This window comes from Urtica dioica, chromosome 4, assembly GCF_054948205.1.
Source record: "Urtica dioica subsp. dioica isolate 48M chromosome 4, U.dioica_male_clone48M_v1_H2, whole genome shotgun sequence".
Taxonomy (NCBI): Eukaryota; Viridiplantae; Streptophyta; class Magnoliopsida; order Rosales; family Urticaceae; genus Urtica; species Urtica dioica.
Window position 1 is genome coordinate 27,787,455 of NC_142759.1, and position 7,462 is coordinate 27,794,916.

The 7,462-nt window shown below is 38.4% G+C and overlaps 1 pseudogene; it reads left to right on the top strand.

Moving 5' to 3' along the window:
* The first annotated feature begins 997 nt into the window (after positions 1-997).
* LOC149401445 (pentatricopeptide repeat-containing protein At4g18520, chloroplastic-like) lies at positions 998-7,045 on the top strand (annotated as a pseudogene).
* The last annotated feature ends 417 nt before the right edge of the window (positions 7,046-7,462 follow it).

Genomic DNA, 7,462 nt, shown 5'->3' on the forward strand with positions numbered 1-7,462 from the left:
CCATATATGCAATAATATCACGATTTCCATATATGCAACAATATCAATATATTACTTATTGCATATCATTCTCATAATATCAAGAATTAATATCACGATTTTATGCATATCAGTTTGCTATCAATTTGCTATATCAGTTTGGTATTAATTTGCATATTGTTTTATATCAGCTTATCTCACTGTAAATCACTGGTATTATTGTTCTCATTATTTCTCAGGATACACAAATCATGTCTCTGTACTCAATCCACCATTCCAACAGCCCCTCTATTGTGCTTGTGACTCCTCTCTTGCGGGAGATAACTATGGATCATGGAGTCATGCTATCACAATGGCTCTTCGTGCCAAAAACAAGCTCAGATTCGTGGATGGATGTATCTCAGCTCCAACAGAGGAAAAAGACTTTTCTAACTGGCGACACTGCAACGATCTTGTTAGTAGCTGGATCCTTAATTCTGTGATGTCGGAGATCCGTCTGAGCATTCTTTAGCTGAAACTGCAACACAAATTTGGAACGATCTCAAAGATCATTATAATCAGTCAAATGCTCCAAAAATTTATCAATTGTAGTAATCGATCGCTGCTCACAAGCAAGAAGGTATGTTTGTATCTTCTTACTATACCCAACTGAAGCTCAGTTCTATCGTCCCTCTACCTGCTTGTATTTGTGGGAATGCAAAATCCGTCATTGAGTAGCAATAGCAAGACCAAGCGATGGAATTTCTCCAAGGTCTCCATGACAACTTCACGGCTATTAAGATTCTCTTGATGGAGCCCTTTCCTTCTACCAAGCGCATCTACAATCTTGTGCGTTAAGAAGAGAAACAACAAAAAATCAATATGCGTTCAACGCCATCAATTAATTCTGCAGCCTTAGTTGTTCCAAAAAATCTGTCTCGTTCCTCTGGAAAGAGGTCGCGTCCGTTTTGTTAGCACTGTAACAAGCACAAACATACACTAGCCACCTGTTTATCAGATCCACGGCTTCCCCAACAAAATGGCCACAAAACAAGCTTCCGCTCACTACGCCGGAGAATCTGTCTCAACTCACTCCGCTGGAAATTTGACTATCGAGCAATGCAACAAGCTTCTAGTCCTCCTTGCAAGTGAAAATTCTACCGAGCCCTCGGTTCATCTCACATGTACTGTACTATCTAATTCTATACCTATTTGGATTATAGATTCTAGTGCGTCTAATCACATAAGTTCATCAATATCGTATTTCTCTTCTTATGTTGCTATTGACATGAAAATTTCCGTTCAATTACCCGATGGATCTTATATATATGTCACTGCTATTGGGACAGTCATTCATTCCCCAAATCTGATTCTCATGAATGTCTTTTTCATTCCTTTGTTCAAATTTAATTTATTATCTGTCTCACAATGATCAAAATCATCTAATTGTGAAATCGTTTTCTCTTCTTCTCGTTGTATATTTTAGGACCGAACAACGAAGACGAGGATTGTTTGGGGTAGAACTCACAATGGACTATATCATTTCGATGCTCGCTTCATTTCAAATTCTGCTTTTCATTCCCAGATTTTTAAATGTTTGATTTATGGTATTCACGCCTCCAACACCCTTCTGATTCTTGTTTTAAATTTCTAGTTAAGAATAATGCAAGTATTGTTGCAAATAAGAATTTTCTTTGTGATGTATGCCCTCATGCAAAATAATCACGTATTTCAATTCCTAATAGTACATATCTTTCTTCTCATTGTTTCGAATTAATTCATGTTGATATTCGGGGACCTTTTTCAATACCATCCAAAAATGGTTCACGATATTTTTTAACAATTATTGACGATGTCTCAAGATGTACATGGATATACTTAACGAAAAATAAAAGAAACATTTTATATGTTAACCCATTTTTTAATCAAATCAATCGGTCTTTTAATAAAAAGATCATTAAAATCAATCATGATAATGGTGGTATGTTCTTACCCCAACTTCAAACAATCAGGTCCGATATTGGAATCGAATTTCTCTCCAAAGAACTTCAAACTTGGTTTCATGATAATGGGATCATTCATCAACGTAGTTGTGTCGTGACACCACAACAAAACGGCACTGTCGAACGTAAACATCATAACTTACTTGATGTCGCTCGCTCTTTACGTTTTCAAGAAAATTTACCTTTCTCCTTCTAGGGTGAATAAATTACCAACTCCATTGCTCTAATATAAATCACCTCATCAGATTCTTCTTGGACACGCTCCATCGTATTCATCTCTTCATGTTTTTGGATGCTTATGTTTTGCTAAAAATATGCATCCACAACATAAGTTTGATTCCCAGGCTAAAGCCAGAATTTTTGTTGGATACCCTTTCGATCAAAAAGGATACCGACTATACGATGTATCTACCAATAAAATCTATGTTTCACGAGATGTCATTTTTCGCGAACATGTTTTCCGTTTTCAAGATATATCATCCAATTCATTTGATAACACACTTGCCATCACCCCACTTGATGATAATTATGATGTATCTCCCTCTTCATCTCCATCAAACTCTGTCTCTTCATCCACGTCTTTAGAGCCTACTACTTTCGCTCTTACTCAACCAACTCCTTCTCATCTCGAGGAATCTAGTGTTCCTGCAACACATTCCCACTCGTCCTAATCATGAACGTCATCCACTTCGTCGCCTAAGTGATTACGTTTGCACTAATATATCAACAGTGACAAAATTTCCCTTGGCAAATTATTTTTCTTTGTCACGATTCTCCCTATCTCATCAAGTGTTTCTTTCCAACCTCATTGATCATTCTGAATCACAATCTTATTCACATGCCATGAAATCTAATGCTTGGCATGATGCTATGGACAAAGAAATAAAGATGCTTGAATCGAATAACACGTAGTCCATATGTTCTCTTCCACCTAATAAAAATGCAATTGGGTATAAATGGGTTTACACAATCAAATACCGTGCTAATGACAATATTGAAAAATATAAGGCACGTTTGGTCACCAAAGGCTATACTCAAATCGAAGGTGTGGACTTTCATGATACTTTTGCTCATGTGGCCAAACTTGTCACTGTTCGTCTCTTGCTTTCTATTGCCGCCATTAAGAATTGGTCTCTTCATCAACTCGACGTGAACAATACATTTCTTCAAGGAGAACTTCAAGAGGAAGTATACATGAAATTCCCTCTTGGTTTTTCAAAATCCAACAAAAAACAAATTTCGTAAACTCAATAAATCAATTTACGGCTCGAAACAAGCTTCTCGTCAATGGTTCTCCAAATTTTCATCTACTCTCATTCAATGAGGTTTTACCCAGTCCATTTCCGACTATAGCCTTTTTACTTACAATCATGGTAAAATTCCAGTCTTTGTTCTCGTTTATGTCGAAGATATTATCATTACTGGAAACAATGACAAGATGATATCTAATGTCAAAGCTTTTCTTGCAAAATCATTTTCCATAAAAGACCTTGGACCTCTCCGATATTTCCTTGGTATTGAAGTCTCTCGGTCTAAACAAGGTATATTTATTTGTCAACGAAAATATACACTTGACGTCTTATCTGATTCAGTTCAGATCGGTTCTCGTCCATCCCCTTTTTCCATGGAACAAAATCTTAAATTACGGCCAACTGATGGAACACCTTTGTCTGATCCTACAGTTTACCGCCGCCTCGTAGGGCGTCATTTATATCTAACTGTCACATGCCCAGATATTCAGTATTCTGTCGACACACTTAGTCAATTCATGCAAAGTCTCCATTCTACTCATCTTGATGCAGCGCATCGTGTTCTTCACTACTTAATAGGTTCGGTTGGTACTGGGCTCTTTCTTTCTGCTACCAACTCACTTTCTTTGTCTGGCTATGCTGACTCTGACTGGGCTGGTTGTCCGACAACACGGTGTTCGACTATTGGGTATTTCACCATGTTAGGCTCTAGTCCAATCTTATGAAAAACTAAGAAAAAAATCAACCGTTTCTTGCTCTTCTGCTGGAGTATAATATCACTCGCTCTCATCTCTCACTTCATCATTACTTTGGTTGCGTTATCTTCTTTGAGATCTTGGTATTTGTCATGACCATCCAATTATATATATTGTGACAATCAAGCGGCTATTCACATTGCACAAAATCCCGTCTTTCACGAACGAACTAAACATATTGAAATTGACTGTCATTTTGTTCGTGAAAAAATTCAGAACAATATCATTTGTACCTCCTACTTACTCTTGCGACCAATTAGCAGATATCTTCACCAAACCACTCGGCGCCGATAATTTCCGTAGACTACTTTGCAAGTTGGGTGTTCTTGACCTCTCAATCCCAGCTCCAACTTGACGGCGGGGTGTTGGACGTTGTCAAACGTCCATACAAGTTTTTAGCTATATTAGTTTAGCATTTATGTAATTAATATTCATTGTAGATAATTATAGTCTGTTACGTATTAGTCTGCTATATTTCTGGTTTGTTAAGCATATTCAGAGTTTTTACTCTTGTACTCAGCTTATAAAAAGCAACACATATCAGCAAAAAAAGTTATCGCAATTACTTCTGTAGAGCTTATCTGCGATTTATTAATGTTATTTAGCAAGAATAACATCGATTATTATCAATGTGTTCATTATTTCCAAATAAATTAGATAGTTTGGGGAGCTAAAAAATCTTGGAAGTGGAAATGAAAACAATATTTATAATACCTAGATCTAATGAAATACAATTAAGAGGTTTTTTAGGTTTATTAGGCTTAAGAGAAGAATTTTTTAAGTTAAAGAAAATTGCAGATCCGCTGAAGAACTTGAATTTAAACTATTGATGGAAACCTATATATTTTTGAGAAATTGCCCCATTTGTCACCAATTTCATAACATTTTCTCACTTTCCACCAAAAGACTAATTTTTCCCAAAATGCCACCATCTATGTCAACAATGTTGACATCTATTTTTGTCTTTCACTATGAGATATCAACATTGTTGATATAGATGTCAATAATGTTGACATCTCGGTGGCATTTTGGGTCAAATTAGTGTTTTGGTAGAAAGTGAGAAAATATTATAAAATCGGTGACAAATGGGCAATTTCTCAATATTTTTTTCTCCTTTATTTTTTGAGGGAAATCCCATCAGATTTTCATTAAACCAAGTTCTCGGACTGAATGTCCTTTATAATACATTCAAAAAGCCACGCAGGGCAAGCATACAACAAGACATGCGATAAAGAAAGGACAAAGCTTTTCTGCGCAACACAGTTCGCCACCTCGTTACAGCAGCGCGGGATCCACGAGCACTTACCATCCCTGTTTTCCAACTCGCCACAGATATCAGTCACTATCGCTCCGAAGGTGGCACGGGTCTGCCTCCCTTGGATGATCTGGACCGCTCGCTCGCAGTCCGATTCCACAGAGTCAAGCCTCCAATCATGAGCTCGCACCAGCGTCAATACCTCCCGGATAGCCAGCAACTCCGCTTGGAACGCAGAATTCACGTAGCCAAGATGCCCAGAACTCCGCCTCGACTGTCACGAACCACTCCAGCCAGCACCGCCTGCAGCAACAGATTTTAGCCTTCCAGACGAGCTTTGCATATTAGCTCCTTCGCCGTAAGACTCTAGCCAGCCGCTAACCTCCTCAATCCAGAGACTTGGCTCCTTGGCCACCTATTCGAACAGCCTCAGATTTCTATCCGACCATATAGCCCACACAGGCCCGCAGAAGAAATTTCAGATCCATTTACGCCCAAAACAGAGATATTGTGAACGCACGCAAGCTGTTCGACGAAATGCCTGAGAGAAACACGGCTTCTTATAACACGATGATCACGGGTTATGCCAAGATAAAGTCCATGCCGGACGAAGCTTTCAAGTTGTTTTCGACGATGCCTGATTGAAATGCGGTCTCTTACAGCACGATGATCTCGTGTTTCGTTCGGTCCGGGATGTTCGACGAGGCTGAGGAGCTGTTTTACGAGACTCCGGTTGAGTTTTGTGACCCGGTTTGTCAGAGTATGTTATGCCGTGTGTACTTGAATCTTGGAAAAGTGGACGATGCTTATTGGATCTTCAAAGCCATGGCTGTGAGAGATGTGTTTTCGTAGAGCTCGATGATCGACGGTTTTAGCCGGAAGGATCGTTCAAGCTCGGCATTTGTTCAACTCGATGCCCATTAGGAACGTGGTCACTTGAAGTTTGATGATCCACTGGTATGTCTAAGATGGTAATTTCGGAGAAGGATTCAGATTGTTTCTGAAGATGAGAATTGAAGGATAAGCCGACACAAATTCTGACACCATGACTGTGATGTCCAGAGCTTGTGGTAGTTTCTCAAATCATAGAGAAGGGTAACAGTTTCACGGTCTGGTCTCTCGTATGGGACTCGAATGTGACGCCTTTCTAGGGAATTTCATGCTAGCCATGTACGGGAGATTCGGTGATTTTGATTCTGTGAGTAGAGTATTTCACGAGATGACCAAGAGAGAGTCGATTTTGTGGAATTTGTTGACCGGCGCGCATGTTTAACACGGCAATGTCAAAAAAGCTTTCAAGCTTTTTGAGGAAATATCCGGAAAGAACACAAATTCGGGATGAATATGGTCTCGTGATTGCTCGGCAAAGGGTTGACCGAGATAGCCATCAAATTGTTCGAAACGATGCCCAAAAAAGACACCAGAGCTTGGACCACCTTAGTTTCGGGTCTCGTGAACAAGGAACACGAAGAAGTCCTGCGCCGGTTTCTCAAAATGGTCAGACAAGAAGGCATCAGTCTCGATTCACACGTGTGTAGCAAAATCCTCAACGCCTTGGGCGGTTTGGCAAATATAACCCAAGGGACGCAGATTCACGTCCTCGTCAAGAAGATAAATGCCGAGTCCGATCTCTCGGTCCAAAACGCTCTCGTCTATTTGTACTCCAACTGTGAATGTTCGTCTGAAGCTCGTGAGATATTCGAGAACATCGATTCTTCGAATACCGTTTCTCTTAACTCGATGATTATGGGTTCCCATTTATTATATGTAAATGTTTATTATTATTATGCTTATAAAAACTATTGTTTTTTTATTCTTCTCTGATGCATATATATATATATATATATATATATATATATATATATATATATATATATATATATTTTATCATCTATTATCTATTGTTATATATAGCTCTGTTTCAGTCAAGATATTGTTTTCTTAATTAAGTTGGGATGAACCATGCCAGAAGTTTACTTGTAACTTGATGCGTTGAAAATTCTTGTATCTATTTTGAAATAGTATTAATTATAGCCGCGTTAAGAACAGTTCCGAAGAACGACTAGTCAACACCTCGGCAAAAATTTGGACGAATATAATATGAATATGAATATGAATACGAATACGAACCTAGAGAGAATTTATCAGTGTGGTTAACCTAGAGAATTTATCAATGTGGTTATTATATCGATGTTTTCCCAGAGTTAAAATGACACATTGAGAACAAAAACGACATAACAA